The sequence below is a fragment of the Bufo bufo genome, chromosome 4, assembly GCF_905171765.1.
Source record: "Bufo bufo chromosome 4, aBufBuf1.1, whole genome shotgun sequence".
Taxonomy (NCBI): Eukaryota; Metazoa; Chordata; class Amphibia; order Anura; family Bufonidae; genus Bufo; species Bufo bufo.
Genome location: NC_053392.1, coordinates 230410802 through 230428514, shown reverse-complemented (window position 1 = coordinate 230428514; position 17713 = coordinate 230410802). Strand labels below are relative to the sequence as shown.

Here is a 17713-nt window from a genome sequence, read left to right as displayed (position 1 = left end):
TGAAGTGATAGAAACCCTTTAATGTTTTGTTCATGCAAGTGGTTCGGATCACTAATGTCTATGCATTTTCCTTTAGGTCTGGCTCACGTTTTAATTATCGTCACTGTAAGGTCATCCAGGTCAGTCTCTTGGCTTCGGGGGGCCTCATAGCTTCAGGGGTACGATGACCGTTCTTCATGTTGTTCGTTAGGGGTACAATATGGTTGTAGGCTGGTCAGCGTCCTAGGTTTATTGTCGGAGAGGGTCATGGTTATGCGAGTCCCCAAGTCATACTGGTGCTGCATAAGTGGTTTATAAAAAAAAAAGCCATTAGAGTCTCGCACGCATGGCTTCTCCGTTTTAGTTTTACACACATGACTCCGCCATTAGAGTCTCTCACGCATGACTTCTCTGGTTTAGTGTTACACATATGGCTCCCCCATTAGGGTCTCTCTCGCATGGCTTCTCCGTTTTTAGGTTTACACATATGACTCCGCCATTAGAGTCTCTCACGCATGGCTCCTCCCTTTTAGTGTTACACATATGCCTCCGCCATTAGTCTCTCACGCATGGCTTCTCCCTTTTAGTGTTACACATGATTAGAGTCTCTCACGCATGGCTTCTCCGTTTTTTAAATTTTACACACAACTCCGCCATTAGAGTCTCACTTGCATTATTGTTTTCCCTGACTTTTATTTTCTAGGTTGTTGGGTTTTCATTGTTTTCTTTATAAGCAGTCATCCCAAGCCTGCCTTTGCGGACATCATCTTCTCCCAGGCATGCTTACTTCATCTACAAACTCGGGCTGAGGGTGTTGGTGTCCGGCCTTAGTCCTGGGTATCGGTCCATCTTCCAGTAGGAGATACAGTAATAAGGCGCAGTTTACGAAGTCTGTCATGTCTTCTGACACGACAAGTCATCACGACTACAGGCGCAGCATACATAGTTTATCACGACCTTAAGCTTATTTTCTAACTAAGAAGACAGGTTGGCATCAGCAGGAGCTGCTCAAACCCACATGCAGTTGTGCATATATATAGGGGAGCAAATCCTGCACTTGTGGCCCGTTGCTAATGGCAATCCCCAGCAAAATGCATACAATGGAGGATGCCCGCGGCGAACCACAAGTACCACAATAGACATCCTACACAAGGTAACAAGTGCGGATGTGATAATTAATATAACAATATAACAAAACAATAACAAACATAGGTGCACTCTGCAGTCTCACTAATTCTCAAACTGATTTTAAAATTGAGAGATTAGTCAACATGTCCTACGGTGTAGAACATGTCTTAAGCCCGGGCACCACGACAAGGTTTCTCAAGTAGCCCGGGACCCTACACTCTCCTACCTGAGCCATATGGGCAATACCAGGAGCCAGTGGGCAAATTACAGGAGCATAGGGCCGACTCGCAAACAACTCACCAGTTACCTCCAGCTTGTGGCCATGCTTGCAATGGGAGGAGGGAGGAGTCTGTGAGTCCCACTCAAGACTTGCTGATATAGCCCAGGCTTCACAGGTGCACCTAAATGTGACCTGTAGATGGAAAACAGGCACATTTAAATAGGAGTTTATACACCTCCAGGAATCTATATATACAAACTAAGAAGACAGGTTGGCATCAGCAGGAGCTGCTCAAACCCACATGCAGTTGTGCATATATATAGGGGAGCAAATCCTGCACTTGTGGCCCGTTGCTAATGGCAATCCCCAGCAAAATGCATACAATGGAGGATGCCCGCGGCGAACCACAAGTACCACAATAGACATCCTACACAAGGTAACAAGTGCGGATGTGATAATTAATATAACAATATAACAAAACAATAACAAACATAGGTGCACTCTGCAGTCTCACTAATTCTCAAACTGATTTTAAAATTGAGAGATTAGTCAACATGTCCTACGGTGTAGAACATGTCTTAAGCCCGGGCACCACGACAAGGTTTCTCAAGTAGCCCGGGACCCTACACTCTCCTACCTGAGCCATATGGGCAATACCAGGAGCCAGTGGGCAAATTACAGGAGCATAGGGCCGACTCGCAAACAACTCACCAGTTACCTCCAGCTTGTGGCCATGCTTGCAATGGGAGGAGGGAGGAGTCTGTGAGTCCCACTCAAGACTTGCTGATATAGCCCAGGCTTCACAGGTGCACCTAAATGTGACCTGTAGATGGAAAACAGGCACATTTAAATAGGAGTTTATACACCTCCAGGAATCTATATATACAAACTAAGAAGACAGGTTGGCATCAGCAGGAGCTGCTCAAACCCACATGCAGTTGTGCATATATATAGGGGAGCAAATCCTGCACTTGTGGCCCGTTGCTAATGGCAATCCCCAGCAAAATGCATACAATGGAGGATGCCCGCGGCGAACCACAAGTACCACAATAGACATCCTACACAAGGTAACAAGTGCGGATGTGATAATTAATATAACAATATAACAAAACAATAACAAACATAGGTGCACTCTGCAGTCTCACTAATTCTCAAACTGATTTTAAAATTGAGAGATTAGTCAACATGTCCTACGGTGTAGAACATGTCTTAAGCCCGGACACCACGACAAGGTTTCTCAAGTAGCCCGGGACCCTACACTCTCCTACCTGAGCCATATGGGCAATACCAGGAGCCAGTGGGCAAATTACAGGAGCATAGGGCCGACTCGCAAACAACTCACCAGTTACCTCCAGCATGTGGCCATGCTTGCAATGGGAGGAGGGAGGAGTCTGTGAGTCCCACTCAAGACTTGCTGATATAGCCCAGGCTTCACAGGTTTGAGAATTAGTGAGACTGCAGAGTGCACCTATGTTTGTTATTGTTTTGTTATAAGCTTATTTTCTGTCACAACTGCAGGTATTATGTGTACGTTCTGTCCTTATTACAGGCAACATTAGCTCGTTAATTGAAATAGCCATGTATTCCAGTGGATGGCTACCCAGGCCTGGTGGGTTTACACATTTCACTTAATTTACTACTACAGTAAGACGGCAGATGCCATGTTCTGACTTTTGGGCCCTTAATAGAAAGTGTGGTCTGGGGAATAAGTAGAGGTAAAGTATTTTGCCACCAGGAACAGTCGGTGCCCGATCAGGGCCCTTGGCGGATGGTTGGAGTTCATTTAGGCCCTTCCAACAGATTCACCATTGTTTGTTTCAGTCTGCAGCTCTCAGGATTCAGACCTTCTCGTTATATGGTCATATGTTAGTCAACATAGCAGTAAATCGTTCCTGGTTACCAGCCACTCTTTCAATCGCATCAGCATTAACCATCTCCAAGTACGTTGTGGCGGTGCACATGACAAAGAGGTAAGGTAGATGGAAGTCACGGTGATATATACGGTATATTCCGCACCTTCATCGTGAAAGGTCTTTTCCGTTCAAAATCGGGTGTCGTAACTGTATGTATATATTTACTCTAAACTAAGGTCTGCTCTTTTTGGCCCCTTTAGGCTGCCCTACCACGGCAGTTATGGCATAACTTCACTGCTTGTTGCAGATAGGGTTAGATAGGTTAGGTTCACCTTTTTTATAGCCGATCCGACCACAAATATATATAAATATATATATATATATATACACTCACCTAAAGAATTATTAGGAACACCTGTTCTATTTCTCATTAATGCAATTATCTAGTCAACAAATCACATGGCAGTTGCTTCAATGCATTTAGGGGTGTGGTCCTGTTCAAGACAATCTCCTGAACTCCAAACTGAATGTCAGAATGGGAAAGAAAGGTGATTTAAGCAATTTTGAGCGTGGCATGGTTGTTGGTGCCAGACGGGCTGGTCTGAGTATTTCACAATCTGCTCAGTTACTGGGATTTTCACGCACAACCATTTCTAGGGTTTACAAAGAATGGTGTGAAAAGGGAAAAACATCCAGTATGCGGCAGTCCTGTGGGCAAAAATGCCTTGTGGATGCTAGAGGTCAGAGGAGAATGGGCCGTCTGATTCAAGCTGATAGAAGAGCAACGTTGACTGAAATAACCACTCGTTACAACCGAGGTATGCAGCAAAGCATTTGTGAAGCCACAACACGCACAACCTTGAGGCGGATGGGCTACAACAGCAGAAGACCCCACCGGGTACCACTCATCTCCACTACAAATAGGAAAAAGAGGCTACAATTTGCACGAGCTCACCAAAATTGGACTGTTGAAGACTGGAAAAATGTTGCCTGGTCTGATGAGTCTCGATTTCTGTTGAGACATTCAAATGGTAGAGTTCGAATTTGGCGTAATCAGAATGAGAACATGTTTCCATCCTCTGATGGCTACTTCCAGCAGGATAATGCACCATGTCACAAAGCTCGAATCATTTCAAATTGGTTTCTTGAACATGACAATGAGTTCTCTGTACTAAAATGGCTCCACAGTCACCAGATCTCAACCCAATAGAGCATCTTTGGGATGTGGTGGAAGGGGAGCTTCGTGCCCTGGATGTGCATCCCTCAAATCTCCATCAACTGCAAGATGCTATCCTATCAATATGGGCCAACATTTCTAAAGAATGCTATCATTACCTTGTTGAATCAATGCCACGTAGAATTAAGGCAGTTCTGAAGGCAAAAGGGTATTAGTATGGTGTTCCTAATAATTCTTTAGGTGAGTGTGTATATATATATATATATATATACAGTGGGGGAAATAATTATTTGACCCCTCGCTGATTTTGTAAGTTTGTCCAATGACAAAGAAATGAAAAGTCTCAGAACAGTATCATTTCAATAGTAGGTTTATTGTAACAGTGGCAGATAGCACATCAAAAGGAAAATCGAAAAAATAACTTTAAATAAAAGATAGCAACTGATTTGCATTTCATTGAGTGAAATAAGTATTTGAACCCCTACCAACCATTAAGAGTTCTGGCTCCCACAGAGTGGTTAGACACTTCTACTCAATTAGTCACCCTCATTAAGGACACCTGTCTTAACTAGTCACCTGTATAAAAGACACCTGTCCACAGAATCAATCAATCAAGCAGACTCCAAACTCTCCAACATGGGAAAGACCAAAGAGCTGTCCAAGGATGTCAGAGACAAAATTGTAGACCTGCACAAGGCTGGAATGGGCTACAAAACCATTAGCAAGAAGCTGGGAGAGAAGGTGACAACTGTTGGTGCGATTGTTCGAAAATGGAAGGAGCACAAAATGACCATCAATCGACCTCGCTCTGGGGCTCCACGCAAGATCTCACCTCGTGGGGTGTCAATGGTTCTGAGAAAGGTGAAAAAGCATCCTAGAACTACACGGGAGGAGTTAGTTAATGACCTCAAATTAGCAGGGACCACAGTCACCAAGAAAACCATTGGAAACACATTACACCGCAATGGATTAAAATCCTGCAGGGCTCGCAAGGTCCCCCTGCTCAGGAAGGCACATGTGCAGGCCCGTCTGAAGTTTGCCAATGAACACCTGAATGATTCAGAGAGTGACTGGGAGAAGGTGCTGTGGTCTGATGAAACCAAAATAGAGCTCTTTGGCATTAACTCAACTCGCTGTGTTTGGAGGAAGAAAAATGCTGCCTATGACCCCCAAAACACCGTCCCCACCGTCAAGCATGGGGGTGGAAACATTTTGCTTTGGGGGTGTTTTTCTGCTAAGGGCACAGGACAACTTATTCGCATAAACGGGAAAATGGACGGAGCCATGTATCGTGAAATCCTGAGCGACAACCTCCTTCCCTCTGCCAGGAAACTGAAAATGGGTCGTGGATGGGTGTTCCAGCACGACAATGACCCAAAACATACAGCAAAGGCAACAAAGGAGTGGCTCAAGAAGAAGCACATTAAGGTCATGGAGTGGCCTAGTCAGTCTCCGGACCTTAATCCAATCGAAAACCTATGGAGGGAGCTCAAGCTCAGAGTTGCACAGAGACAGCCTCGAAACCTTAGGGATTTAGAGATGATCTGCAAAGAGGAGTGGACCAACATTCCTCCTAAAATGTGCGCAAACTTGGTCATCAATTACAAGAAACGTTTGACCTCTGTGCTTGCAAACAAGGGTTTTTCCACCAAGTATTAAGTCTTTTTTTGTTAGAGGGTTCAAATACTTATTTCACTCAATGAAATGCAAATCAGTTGCTATCTTTTATTTAAAGTTATTTTTTCGATTTTCCTTTTGATGTGCTATCTGCCACTGTTACAATAAACCTACCATTGAAATGATACTGTTCTGAGACTTTTCATTTCTTTGTCATTGGACAAACTTACAAAATCAGTGAGGGGTCAAATAATTATTTCCCCCACTGTATATATATATATATATATAATTTTAAATATAAAGAAAAACTCCACGGCACTTCCAAAAATAACCTGCGTATTTTATTCCACCAGATGGGACGTTTCGGCACTCTCAACTGGAACCTTTCTCAAGCAATAAAAATAATGGTGCATAATGCATGTATAAATACCACCCACATGGTGACAAGACAATTAATATAATAAACTAATAAAGTGCAATAGTGCTCACAACATTGTATAATAATTCATTCATGTGGCAAATAAACCCCGGTGATGCGATCACTTAATCACATGCGCAGTCTGGACATGGAGACGCCAAGTTACATTCAAGACTCCATGCCGGCCAGGTACAATCCCTCCCTCCTCCATTCATTAATCAGGTTTTTACTCTAGCACATATGGTATATCACAAATGTTTGCACTTTATTAATTATGTGTCATTATCTATTTTGATATTTTTCTGATATTTTTAACATATTTATAATGTAATTTATGGATGAATTCACTATTATTGTAAGATTAGTGTTTATTTGCCACATGAATTAATTATTATACAATGTTGTGAGCACTATTGCACTTTATTAGTTTATTATATTAATTGTCTTGTTACCATGTGGGTGGTATTTATACATGCATTATGCACCATTATTGTTATTGCTTGAGAAAGGTTCCATTGAGAGGACCAAAACGTCGCATGTGGTGGAATAAAATATGCATGTTATTTTTGAAAGTGCCATGGAGTTTTTCTTTCTTTATATATTTGGTTGGTGGATCGCACCTATAGCCGCTGGCAGTCCTATTCTTTAGTCTTGATTTTTTAATAAAACATTTTTGAGATAACTCTGTATATTCCACTGTGTGTCTTGGATTTTTAGCATGGCCAACAGCCTCACTTAACTTTAAGTCAGATCATAACTGTGACCAGAAAAAACCCTAATGTGGTGACTCAATTAGAACATACACTACATCAACCAATGCATTGCTCTTCTGTGGGCATCTTTATCTAGGCATATCAAGAGAACAGTAGAGCTGTAAACGTTTTCTCTCAATTCTTCACCTCTTATAATCATGACTAGAGCGAATTGAAGTTGACGAAGTTGTTCATAAGGAGGTAAAATTGCAGGTGTTCTTGCGTACGCCAAAGTGGTGGTAGTGTGGGGTCCAGATTCCTTCCAGACGCGTTTCGAAGTCTCAAAGGTACTGACTTCTTCCTCTGGACCCCACACTACCACCACTTTGGCGTACGCAAGAACACCTGCAATTTTACCTCCTTATGAACAACCTCCTAAGTGACTGACTCGTCCTATACAGAAATCCCTGCTCGCAAACTTCCTGGAGCGATACAGTTCCATTTTCAGCTTGATCGGAGCTAGTGAGAAGTCAAGCACGTGGGACGCTGAAGGAACGGCGATCAAACGAACAAGCCGCATTCAGAGGTTGGAGGTAAGGGAATAAGATAGCTCAACAATAGGTGGGACGCCACCTAGAGCTTAAAACTCCCGAATTTTTAAAAATTTCGATAAGCCTATGAACTATTGCATAAGAACTAATGTGACTCTTTCAATTATTTGAGCCAAGAATTCATAATCAAATCAAAAAGTGTATAAGTGCATTATAGTACCGAGAATCGACGATTATATTAACCGAAGATATGATGACTATTTAATCGAGAGCTTCAGCGAATTATCGATAATCAGATCTTCCTGTGGTGAATCTATCTAGCACCTATATGCTGTGACTTATATGACAATAAGTTAAATCTATACCTCAAGTGAATTTTTACCTTACCGTCATTTGTGATGTTTTATCCTTTTGTTTTTTTAATTTCTGTACAATTTGCGTATTTTGTATGACGTTTTAATACTATTACTTTTTAATATTGTCAATTTTAATAGTAGAATTCAAATAAAGTAATTTGTTTTGAGCAACTCTCCAGCTATATGAGTGCCATATCTTTATTACTACAACTTTAATTAACCCCTTGGTGTTTTGGAGTTAACACATAGATATTGTGCACCATCCTATCCTACTGATTGGTAGAGCCACCCCATCCTGTGAACAGTAATTTACACCATACTGCCCCATACAGTTATTTCCCCCACACTGCCCCCATACAGTAGTTTCCCCTCACACTGCCCGCCACAGTAATTTCCTCCATACTGTGTGCACCCCCCTCATATCTGCCAAAGTTGGCGCATAAAATAAAAAATAAAAAATTTACCCCCACACAGTATTCCACCATATTTTCCCCCCACATGTCCTCCAGTTGTGCACCCCCTCATGTCCCCCAAAGTTGGCACATAAAAAAATAAATAAAAGCTAAATACTCCCCTGCACTGTGCTGCTGAGTCCCGCCACAGGCGCGCGCGATGATGCCTATGACGGTGATCGGCGGCGGGGCAGGGAACTGTGCTCTCCGCTCCTGTGCCCCGCCGCAGTATGTGGGCGTCAGCACTTCAGCAATGATCGATTCCATCTGTATTGATGGAAGTGCTCATTGATTCTGGACCTGGCAGAGGCACCCCCATGAGAGCCGGCACCCGGGGCGATCCGCCCCACCCCCACCCCCCTAGGCACGCCACTGGCTGACAGGCCATTCAAAGGGAACGGGCAGTGGCCAGAATGTTTATCACAGGCAGCATAAGAAGGGGGGGGTGGCAGCAGGAGTCGCAGCTAGAGGCCTGAGCTCCCGGTGTCATCTAGCGGTCCTGTCTTGACCAGCATCCCAGCGGTGCTTGAATAGTTGACTCAGTCTTCGAGTTCGTCGCGCATGACATCAGACACCCCCCAGTCAAGAGTCGGTTAGTTCCTCTGACACAACGCTTAGTTGGCATGGCCCGGGGGCAAGCCCTGTGCCTCCACCTGTCCTGAACCTTCCTCTGTCATTTTCAGTTCCCTCAGCATGAGAAATATTATATGCCGTAGGCTCGGCTCAACTTTTCACGAGGACAAGCTACTAGAGGACAGTCAACAGCTACTGCCCAGCCAAGATCTGGAGGATACATCCGCCGCTTCCTCCTGTAGGCGGGCAAACAGTGACATGCAGTCGCGTGGGAGCAGGTGTTTTGAGCGGTCAGGCTCCTGGCCCTAAGACCATTGAGGGGGACATCAGTGACGTGCAGACAGTAGCAGATAATGATGAAGATGTACCCGATCGCACTTGGGAGCCTGGTGAAAAATGAGGCTTCATTATCATCATCAGGAGAAGAGGGTGGCAGCTTGCACGAGAGGCAGAGGCTGAGCCAGCAAGGTGGCAGTAAGTCAGCAGGGTGGCAGTAGTGGGAGGTCGAGAGCCAAACGTGCCCGGGGTAGACCACCCGCTTCACAGGAGCCTACCGGCCTGGAAAGTAGAGGTGCAGGGGTTCACGGAGGCAGCGGTAGCAGTCAGTCAGCGCAGAGTGTTGGTGGGAAAATGCCATACTCAGCGGTCTGGCAATTTTTTGTTAGGCCGCCTGAGGAGGTGAACATGGCCATTTGCCAGATTTGTGGGCAGAAAGTGAAGCGTGGCCAGGGTGCCAATGTTGGCACCACGGCCCTGCGTCAACACATGCAGCGTCACCATAAAGTGGCCTGGGAGAACTGTGGCTCCAATGTGGTGGTCCAGCCTGCCGCAGCAACACCTGCATCACCCAGTGGCACGCACCCAATTTTATGCAGTCAAGGCACCACTACCTCAGCCGAAGGGAGCCATCTGTCCTTCCCATCATCTGCTGGTCCTGATCATCCTGCTCCTCCTCCTCCTACTCGTCGTCAGTCATTCCGTCAGCAATCGATCACCGAAGCGATGGCCAAGAGACAACAGTATGCGTGCACTCATCCAACGGCACAGAAGCTGAATGTGCTCCTGGCCAAGTTGCTGGTGCTGCAGTCCCTCCCTTTCCAAGTGGTGGACTCTGCACCTTTCAGAGAACTGATGGCTTGTGCTGAGCCAAGGTGAAGAGTCCCAAGCCATAATTTCTTTGCCAAAAAGGCAGTGCCAGCCCTGCACACATATGTAGAACAGAAGGTGGGCCAGTCCTTGAGCCTGTTGGTGGCTGCCAAAGTGAACGGCAGTGCCGACGTGTGAAGCTGTAACTACGGTCAGGGACAATACATGTCCTTTACGGCCCACTGAGTAAATGACGTGGTTTCTGAGCAGCCACACCAGCAACTTGGCCAGGTGACTCCGCCTCCACATTCTCACGCCGTTAGTCCTGCGACAATGTCCGCCTCTGCATACTTATTCTCCACCATGTCCTCAGTCTCCACTGGAGGGACAATTCACAGTGCCCCACCAGAATACCATATGTGCAGGGCAAGGCGGTGTCACGCTGTTCTGCACCATTTTGCCTGGGGAGGAACTGCTCCGCATCCTTCATCAAGAAATCGAATCCTGGGTTTCTCCTCGAAAACTCAAAATGGGAACCATGGTGTCCAACAACGGGAAGAACGTGGTGTCGGCGCTGCTTCAAGGAGGTCTGAGCCATGTGCCCTGCATTGCGCACGTGTTCAATCTGGTTGTAAAGCGGTTCCTGAAGTCTTCTGCCCATCTGCAAGACATCCTAAAAATGGCCAGAAAACTTTGCATGCACTTCAGCCACTCGTACACAGCAAAGCACACCCTCCTTGAGCTGCAGCGGGAGAACGGCATCCCCCAACATAGGCTGATATGCAACGTTTCCACCCGTTGGAATTCCACCCTCCATATGTTGGACCGACTATACGAACAGAGATAGGCCATAAACGTCGATGTTAGCCAGTGGCAGCTCATGCGTGACACCTGCCATTTGCTCGGGCCCTTTGAGGAGACCACTTTATTTGTCAGTTGCCAGGACTACGGGATGAACAATGTCATTCCACTGATTCATGTCCTAGAACAAATACTGCTAAATCTGGATGGCCAGAGGACAGGAGACGTGGCGACTACATCTCATGGCCTCATGAATTCTGTTGGGGCTGAACTAGAGGAGGAGGAGCACAAGCAATGTGTAGCGAAATGGGTGCTTTTTTCTATACAGGTGACAGGAGAGGAGGAGCAGGAGCAGCCAGAGGAGCTACAGGGCGATGAGGAAGATGAGGCAGAGGACCCAGACACACCGTGGCAGTATGCAGTGGAGATGGAGGCAGTGAATCCTTCCGAGTGCATGCTCACTTGCTTATGTAGTGACAGCCGAATTATCATCGCCAGAGGGTTTACTACTGGCTCTCGACCATGTTAGACCCTTTCTACTGGTCCAAAATGGGGGCCTTTTTCACACTCGCTGAGAGCGAGGACAAACTGAACTACTATCGAGGCCTCCTATGTAGTCAGTTGGCCGCTGCCTATGTGCGCCATCGCCCATCCTTACGGAGTTCTGACTGGGCCCTCTGTGCTCATGTTCCACTGCCATGGCTACTGTGAGGGTGGGGGGTGGGGGGGCAGGAGCAGTATCAGCTCCATCTGCAGCAACTTAAGTCTAGAGTCGCTGATGAGCAGTTTTCTTTACCCGCCTACTGAAGAAACTACTCACCAGCAGCAGCAGGTAGACATAGAGCAGAACCTGAACCAAAAGGTTGTGGCACACTTGGCCAGCACCCTGCCACCCACATAAAAGATCCCCTGGACTACTGGGCATTCAGTGCTGGCAGAGTTTGCCCTGGACAAGCTTTCCTGCCTGGCCAGCAGTGTGGCATCAGAGTGGGTGTTTAGTGCGGTGGGGCCATAGTTACCCCAAGGAGAACTCGTCTGTCCACCCAAAATGTAGAGAAACTGACCTTTGTGAAAATGAATCAGGTGTGGATCAGCCAGGATTTTCAAACACCAATGCCTGATGCATCAGACTAAATTATCCATGGTTCCACAGCAACACTTTGATAAAAGAGACCGGTTTCTTCTGGCCACCTGCTTCAGCTACTATTCTCATGCTGCCCCCTGCCTGATGCCACACCTGCTGCCAGGTGCTCCTACTGTCAGCCACCATCTTCAGCTGGTACTAGTATTGCCCACCACCTACCCACTCTGTCACTAGGCCACTCTGTGGTCTCCTAATGCTGCTGCCACCTCACCACTCTGTGGTCTCCTTATGCTGCTGCCACCTGAAAACTATGTTTCTGGGTCTCTCTGTGGTCTCCTCATGATGCTGCCACCTCACCACTGTCACGGGGCCACTCTGTGGTCTCCTCATGCTGCTGCTACTTCACCAATCTGTGGTCTCCTCATGCTGCCGCCACATCACCACTCTGTGGTCTCCTCATGCTGCTGCCATTTCACCACTCTGTGGACTCCTCATACTGCTGCCACTTCACCACTCTGTAGTCTCCTCATGTTGCTGCCACATCACCACTATGTCACTGGACCACATTGTGGTCTCCGCATTCCAACATTCTACATGCTCCCTAAGGTCCACAAGGACCTCCATAACCCACCAGGGTGACCAATCGTGGCCGGTATTGGGGGTTTATTTGACTAGGCCTGCACCTATATCAAATTTTTCCTTCAACCCATAGTCCTGGGGCTACCATCCTATGTACGGGATTCCCTTTATCTAAATGAGATGCTGGAACATGTGTCATTTACACCTGACGTATTACTAGTGACTTGTGACGTTGAGTCTTTGTACACCAGTATCGCGCATAAAGATGGCATTGGGGCTACCACCCATTTTTTTGGAGAGGTCGGTTTCCGCGGAGCCAGCCCACCACGCATTCCTGGTGAGCCTTCTGCATTTTGTTTTACACCATAATTACTTTGTTTTTGATCGAACTTTTTACAGGCAGGAGTGTGGAACGGCTATGGGGGCGCGCTGCGCTCCCTCGTACGCAAACCTATTTCTGGGTTGGTGGGAGGGGGTGTGCGTGTACCCGTCGCCGTTCTTCCGTGGGTGTGTGGTGGGCTGGTTCCGCTATATTGACGACATTCTGTTTTTTTGGCAGGGCTCTAAGGAGACTTGTGTCCAATTCATTGACACACTAAATGAGAATAACTTGAATATCCGTCTAACATATACCATCTCGGAGGATACAGTTGATTTCTTGGACCTAAGATTACGCTGGGAGGACGAACGGATCGTTACCTCTCTTTTTCGAAAAAGCACCGCCACCAACAGTCTGTTACATTATCAGAGTTTTCATCCGGCACATATGAAGAATGGAATACCGAAAGGTCAATTTCTCAGACTACGCCGTAACTGTACACATTTGACCGATTTCAGGGCAGCCTCAGCAGACTTGTCGTCACGTTTCAAGAACAGGGGATACCCCAAGAAAATTGTATCCCGTGCCTATGAGGATGCCAAGAGCTCGGATCGAACCAAGCTGTTCACCCCCAGACCCAAAACTAGGGATGGTAAAATACATCTTATTACCCGTTACAACAATCAGTGGGCAGCACTCTATAAGATTTTGGAGAATCATTGGTTTCTGCTCATGTCTGACCAAAAGTTGTTGACCTACGTGGACAACAAACCAAAGATTATCGCACGCAAGGCACCTTCCCTTAAAGATCAACTTGTACGGAGTCCCTTTCAGCGCCCCACACGGGGGCTGGGGAGAGGTGTTAAATTGAAGGGCACACATCCGTGCGGCCAATGTAATGTTTGCCCATTTATGTTGGGCAAGGATAACTTTTCAAATGACAAGCAGTGTATACGCCTCAATCACTATGTTAATTGCCGCACTAGGAACATCGTATACGGAATAATTTGTCTATGTAAGAAAATATATATGGGGCAAACTTCACAGGAATTGCGGAAACGGATCCAGCAACATATGTCCAACATTACTCTGGCTGCCCGGGACAGGGCCGAAAAGGAGAAACCTCTCAGTTCTATGGCTACACACTTTTTGGATCACCATGGTGGTAAGTATAAGGGTTTGCAGGTGGTGGGCTTAGAAAAAGTCCATCACAACATTAGGGGCACACATATGACACAATGTTTGCTTAAAGCTGAATCCCGATGGATTTACAATTTAGACAGTTTGTCCCCGCAGGGTCTTAATGAGGAACTTTTATTCACAGGTTTTTATGCTAGATACTGTTTTACTCATACACATTTGTTTCTCATCTTTTTCTTTTAGATTTCCACATTTGTTATTTTTGCTTTTGTTCTGCACGAGATCACTTGGTCCATCATTTTGGTTGTTACCAGAACACATATTCTTTCTCCTCTCTTCACCTAGAACAGTTCGGCACTGAGGACAAAGAATCTTCTGGATTGTTGTTTGGGATCCCTCTATCTGGACATATAGCGAAGGATATCTTGCGCTTGTTCCACGCATACATATATATATAATTTTTTGGACTATATTGATTCAATGCAATGTTTGCAATAATTCTTGTATGCAGCATTTTTCCTTCTCCTCTGGCCCCCGCTTTCGGTGCTTTGTGGGCGATGGGACAAAGCGTTCCCCCCCCTTTTATTTTTTATTTTTTTTATATATATACACCATATGACAAAACTACCAACATACAATATAAACAAATAATAAATACAAAATATATAAAGGAAAAAAGATAAAGAACAAAAAAAAATAACAAAAATTATAAAAAATAATAAATAGAAAATAATAAATAATAATAATAAAAAAAAATAATATACAAAAAACAAAACAGATACAAAAAACATATAAAGGTAATAATAAAACACAAAAATAATAATAAAAAACAACACAAATAATAAATATACAATTAAAAAATTATTATAAATAAAAATAAATGAAATATAAAAAATAACATTAAATAATATCTATTTAAGATTATCACAAAATAACACTAATATAAACAATTGAATAGTCCACATAATTAGGGATATTTATTAAATGATAAAGTAAGGGGTCTAAATCATGTAGTTTAATAAATGCACATAGGTTTAGTAATCCGCGTAGCAATGAACTGTGTACATAAACTTGATGGTGTGACTAAAATATAGGGTTAATTTAACATTCATGTTGCCCTTTTCACACTAATTAATCATGGTCATCAACAATCTGTAATCCATTATTACACATTATTCATTAGATGAATATGGATTTTTTTTACACATTTTTTATTCTTTCCTTGTGTATATATATATATATATATATACACTTTTTTCATTTGTAATATCTTTAGTGTGCTTTTTACCTCACATGTTTTCTGGTGTTTTTTTAAGTATAATCGATTGTGCACCCATATGGATTTTCACGTTCTCACTGGGTTAAAGTATGGTTCATATATGTTGGTCTTTTGCATATTTGTTTGCCCATTTCCCTTCCCTGTTTCGCTTTGTCCCCTCGCCCACAGGTTCCTCTCATGTGCGCATATTGCGCTTTAACTTTGACATGCAATTTCCAGTATGTGGCACACATTGCGTGCCTTGTGAGCCTGCACGCTCTGCCGCTTCCGGGATTTGGAGCGCAGGACACGCCGGCTCGGCGGCGCGCATGCGTGGACGTCACTTCCGGTCGCCGTCTGCCTCGGCGTCTGATGGCGGTTATGCTGACCTTCCATAAAAGGCATTAAACCTCTTCTTCTTCCCCTCCTACCTCCCCCATGAGTATGGGGTTGCCGCCCTCACGCTCCACGTTGCCATGACACAGGTGAAAATTATCATTACTAGTAACTATGTATATATATATATACTAGCTTATGTGCTATTCAGGAACAGGCACCCCTGAGGAAGCCAGCAGAGCCTGGCGATACACGTTGGGCTTTTTTCCCGACCACCACGCATACCCCCACTATGCTACTTTAAATGATAAGTATTACAGCTCTCCATTATTTGATGTTGATGGATTTCATGCACTTTAAATTGCTATATATTTATTCATGTGGGGGCATGTTCATGGCTTTGTGGTGAGTCAGGGTGGCATGTGTACATGGTTGGTTCACATGGCCCAGATTCATTGTATACAATGTTTTTAACCCATTCTTTGTTGTGTCTGTTGCTTTAAATAAATTTGAAACTTTTTTAGATGTGCGGCTTTTATCTCGGTATTCTTTTCTTCTCTTTTGAATTACATTGTGTATTACATACCGTGTGCCAGCACTCTTACTTCAATTTTGATGTGCCCCCGTTCTCTGCATTACGTGGTCTCCTCGTGCTGCCGCCATTTCACTACTCTGTGGTCTTCTCATGCTGCTGCCACTTCACCACTCTGTGGTCTCCTTATGCTCAACACTACCACTGCCCAACCCACCCCTTGCAATTTTTTGACTTACCAACCCCTGTTACAACAACCCCCAGTCCCCAAAAGACAGCGGCCGTCTCCCAAACCCAACCCCCTCCAACCCCACTACCCAAAAACCCCTCCCTGACAACACAAACCCCTAACCCCACCATAAACTTTAGAAATCCTACTACAGAGGAAAGATTCCAGGCAATAAAAGCAAAATACCTGGAATACAAGGCAAGACATAGCCTGAAAGAGAAAATAGAGGATTCCATTAATCTTCTACATCTTACCCCAGACAAAAGCACAGACACCACATTACCCAATAAGTCACCAATAGTACTCAATTTTTCCCTCCACCTATCACCTACACCGGATCATGTAGTTAAACCACTCAGGGAGGACATCTTTACCATCGATAATGCAAAGGCAGGAGCAGCAGGCCCTTCCTAAATCAAATTCCCAAATCTACATCTAGGGAAGATATTTTTTTAGGCGTATCAAAAAACAAAGACCCCATATCGAAAAGTTTCACACCAATCACAAGATTCTTCAAACCAACACCACTAAAAAGAAAACTAGAGCAAGGGGAAAGAGAGGAGGAGCAGAAAAAAGAAATTAATTAAAAAAAACAAAAAAATATATAAATGGCCGTTTACCAAATAAAGAACAAACACATGACAACTATAGCACGGACAAAACCTTAAAAATGTTTAACCTCTCTACACACCAACTAAACAACCAGGAAAATAACCTATTACAAAAAGGTTTGTCCTTTTGTCCTTACAATAGAGTAAATACTTTTGAGCTATATGTTGACATCCAAAAATTTTGAAGAAACCTTACAATAAAAAGACACTTCAAAATCGAGACCCAGATACCCCAGACCGAGGGACTCCCCCCTCCCCCGACTAAAAATGTAGAGCTCTCTACACCTACTGATGGTTTTATACACCTAGATGTACGTCCCAAATCTAATTTTTTTCCATCTCATAGCCAAGGTCATTGTATTCCAACATTTTTTAATCTAATTTCTATAGACCTAAAAAAAGACATAAATGAACCAAATACACTAAACTACAAAGGTAATTTAACCAAATCCAAACAAAAAGCACTCAACAACCTGAAAAATAATAAAGATATAATCATCTGTCCAGCAGACAAGGGGGAGCCATAGTTATCCAAAACCTTACAGATTATGAAATGGAAGCCCATAAAATTCTCAGCGACACCAACTACTACACAGAAATCACGTATGACCCCTTTCCAAAAATAAATAAAGATCTCCGCACCCTAATCAAAGACGGACATTAAAAAGGATATATAAATAAAAAATAAAAAAACTTTCTGTTACCTAAAACTCCATGTAACC

General features: G+C 44.3%; 1 long non-coding RNA gene across 1 annotated transcript; it reads right to left on the bottom strand.

The window, feature by feature from the left end:
• Positions 1–268: 268 nt before the first annotated feature.
• On the bottom strand, positions 269–16047 carry LOC121000052. The gene is made up of 3 exons (XR_005778739.1): positions 15835–16047; positions 13730–13734; positions 269–278 (listed from the first exon to the last, which is right to left on the bottom strand). It is a non-coding gene; the product is annotated as an uncharacterized LOC121000052 (long non-coding RNA).
• Positions 16048–17713: the final 1666 nt, after the last annotated feature.